The sequence below is a fragment of the Fopius arisanus genome, unplaced genomic scaffold (genome assembly GCF_000806365.1).
Source record: "Fopius arisanus strain USDA-PBARC FA_bdor unplaced genomic scaffold, ASM80636v1 scaffold00068, whole genome shotgun sequence".
Lineage (NCBI taxonomy): Eukaryota > Metazoa > Arthropoda > Insecta > Hymenoptera > Braconidae > Fopius > Fopius arisanus.
In genome coordinates this window covers 144,258-148,340 of record NW_011887807.1, presented here as the reverse complement: position 1 = coordinate 148,340, position 4,083 = coordinate 144,258, and positions in this window count along the sequence as shown.

Below are 4,083 nucleotides of genomic sequence, written 5' to 3'. Positions count from 1 at the left end.
TTAGCGCGTATTCAGTTTTATTCATAGTTATTTAAGGCTTTTTATTACTGAAATGTCACATACTGAGAATGATTTTGTTGGAAATCAGTAAAGTCTAACTCCCTGGCCTTTGATTTCAATGAAATTTGACATATTCAAAGTTTTTGGCTTCCTGATCCCGAATCTGACAGGAAAAATTGTCAGACATATTGAGGTGGCGATACATTCAATTACCTTTCACGGGTTTTTGCGTTTCCTAGAACCACGACGAGGACGCCACGGTCGACAGGCCACAAAGACTACACATGTTCATATAAATCTAAACCAGAGATTTCTAAACAAGGGAAAATACAAAGAGATGGTTCATGTCACCGGTTTTTATCCATTATCTCGCCTTCTTCACCCCCCCCCCCCCCCCCCCCAAGATCAGATTAAAACATATCCCATTGTTGCTCTTTTCCATTTATTTAATCGCAAACAAATAAATGAAATAATTAATTCACGTGTCCGATGCATTATTAACGCTATGTGGCAGGAAAGGCAAGGCAGGAGTATAAATCTACGCAATCTCAACTTATGATGAATTTATGATATTAACAGAATTATCTCAAGATATTGTGTCTAATAACACTCATGGAGTCAGAAAATTTCACCGTTCTGTTGAATAACTTACTTGGATATTGATGGTCACTTACCTCGCTCGTTACTGCCACATGGAAATTTATATGATTTAGGTATCAGTCGTAGAATGTACCACCGTGTGCTAAACACAACACAAATCTATGTTTTTATTTTTCCAGACGACTAATTGCCCAACATTCAATTTTTCTATTTAGATTCCTTTGGATATAGAAAAAAAATTAAAATTTAAAGATGAAATTATTTTTAGTGGGTGTTCGTATTACCCTACTCTATCCCCTATGTGTGATAGCTCTTCAAGCGCTACGCAAAAAGCGCATACAAGGTGGTTTTATAATATAATAAAATATAAGATTCCTCAGTAATAGGCCATACGGCGGGAAACATCAACTCGTGGTCAATGAGTTGAAAAGCATTTTTGAAATCGGCATGTCAGACCCTAATCCTTCATCGAAAGATTCTGTTCTTTTCAATGAATGGCTAATGGTGTTATCGTATAGCCCTCGTTCAAACTGTATCCGATTTTTCCATTCAGCCCCCAAACTGTTCCAGTCCTGAGTCCAGGGAAAAATTGAAGGGATTACTTGAAATTTTCCAGAAGGTCTAGTAAATGTATAAAACACGTCCCTAATGAAAAGAAAGTGAATAAAAAATTTAATTTTTCATATGTTCTTTCATGAAGATTACAGTGGAAAAGGTATTATAATAAAAATGAATATCGTACGTACCTCGCCCATGATATTACCGTCCTCAGTTTTATAATACCTCCTCCATTCGATATCCTCTGGCCTGAAATGCTTCTCACACCCTGGTTTTCCAGCAGTTAATTTTTCGCATTTCACTGCGAGTTTCCATTTACTAACCATATTTTTTGGTACCATGACAAACAGTATTTTTCACGCCTAGGATGGAAAAAGTGAATCTGACGAATGCGGCTTTATAGTCCGAGCTGACGGCGAGGATTATAACGCGCATGAGTCAGAATCACTTCTTTCGCCGTAGCTATGGTGCTATTTTTTGTCATTGTGACCGAAAACGCGTTTATCGGTTTTTATCCGAGCGAAGCGAGGGTAGAAACGCGTTTCACCGGACACGATTACGTAAATGAAATTTACCAGGGTTGGATTTATTTCCTGATGTATATCTTACTGCAATGCGAGATATTGGCCTGGTGCATAGGAAATGAAAAGATAAGTGTCAATATTTCGATTGTCTATCCGTTAGGCATAAGCTTAGGATCTTTTTGTGACTTGACTTTTAACGCGTTGCAAACCCCAGGGACGCGTGGGTAGAGTGAGAGTGGAGGTAACCTAGAAGACTGTCAGCGCCACCACTGCGGCGTCAACAACTGGGTAGCGTATGGACGTAAGCGGATTTTAGGTAATTAAACAAATGTCAACAGGCCGTTTACAAAAGATTTAACAGGGGAAGACTGGGAGAACAGCCGAAGAATCATAATCTTGATGATGGGAGTCAATGTCGACTCGATATCTGTATCATAACACACCGTTCAGATCGTTTTCTCGTTCGTCCCTTTGACTGTCTTCAATGGAGATTTTTCGATTTTCATTATCATCGAATAGTCGGCCAGCTTCCAATTGAGGGTAACGATGACATTTGGAAAATGTTCCCCGAAAATGAGGATGGGATCTGAGAATGTGGGTCCCTTGAAGTCATTGTTTTCTAAAGCGAGAGAACTCTTCTTTGGTGCCTCAGTCTTAGCTTCATTCCAGATTTTTTTAACTTCTGACCAGAGCTTTTCACGACTTCTGGTGAGTGAAGGCTGCAGAGGAGGCTCGAGGCATTCTTTTATTCCTGTGCTGGTGCTGGGATGGGAGATACATGTATGTAAGGTGGAAGATGTTGGTGCTGCTGTTGCTTGTTTGACAGCCAGTGGAGGAGCAGCTACAGCGGTTATTGTTTGTGCCAAATTTACCATTAGGGTTAAACCGCTCGGTTTTTGCCAAATTGATTACCCTAAAAACTGGCCCTCAACCGATTGAGTTCTTGTGATCTCTTGACTCGACGAGACTCACGTTCATCCATTAGGATGAGTTGGCCATCCTCGCCCTCGAAGTTTCTGAGTTGGGACTTCCATTTGTCTTAGCGATCCCTTCTCGATTTATGGCGAAAAAATTAAAACCATGAATTTCTGAAATTTGACCATCAATAATTATGAATAAATCAGCTGAGTCATTCATATGGGAGGAACAGTTTTATGGCAGAGGAAAGTCCCTTACGGGACTTTATCATCGGGTTGGTTGAACCTCAATCTTGTCGTCGATCCAAGAGGGAACAAGAACTCAAACCTGCATCACCCCGATTGGATAAGACTTCATATCGGCGTCCGGCGAACGGTCATCAGTTCCATCCCCACATGATCCGAATTTCTTGGGTTTTCCCCCGGTGTCAGTGGCGCAAATGCAGCACAGGGGGGCATGGAAACTTTTGAAAGCTCGAGAGGGGATACACAGCTGAAAGGAAAGTAGTCATTCCCTCCGTTAAGAATTATTTTTTAAGTATCAGGGAAAAAATTATGAAACAGTGCCGTAAATTTTACGGATCTACACGGAGAGAAATATTTAGTAAAAATTACGGAACTTTCAGTTCACTTACCGATTACGGAGTTGATTCGAAAAATTTAAGTGACGGACTCGTTATTTTTCACCGATAATTCAGATAAAAATTACGGAACACTGCAAAAAAATTCCATGACTTTAGATAAAAATTACGTGGCAGTTCCGTAAAATTTCCGACAACCACATTTCGCTCCAGAATTACGGAAAATACACGTATTTTTTATTGAATATTTCTCTCAGTGTAGGCATCGTAATTTTTGTACCTTGGGAGTCACCTGTTCTTGACTGAGTCATACAATTTTTCACATGAACTGCATTTTCTCCGATTTTAGATTTCGCCTCAAGATTGCGTGTTGGACCGGATTTTTTCAGTTCCATTGCGGCAGATGAATTTGAAAATTGATCAATAAATTGTAAATAAATTGAAGGATTGGTTGACAATTGTATCCCAGCCTACGATCAAGCTTGAATTTGCCTGTTTTTCCCAAGTTTGGTTAAACTGTATATTTCCATAACATCAAGGCTGGTTCAAACTAGGAATTCCACAGCTTGATATCCTAGACTGATCTACTGAGTTCTGATCAAAGCTCGGGCCCATCGTCCAAACTCAGATTTTCTCACTTGAGTAATCATTTTATAAGTGGATTACATTACGAGTATTCGATAAATATATAAGGTAGGTCCTATTCGGTAATTAGTTCGAAACAGAATAGACTAAACAGAGACTCGGTGTTTGGGTGACGGGGTACATCCTCAATTTGATCCCCGGCACCAAGATTCTATCTGATACTTTTTTTCTATATGTTTATTCAATTGTTTTTTTTTTGCAGCGATTTAGTATATTACGCAGCAAGTGCGTAATGGATTTTTTGGCTGGTGGGAGGTT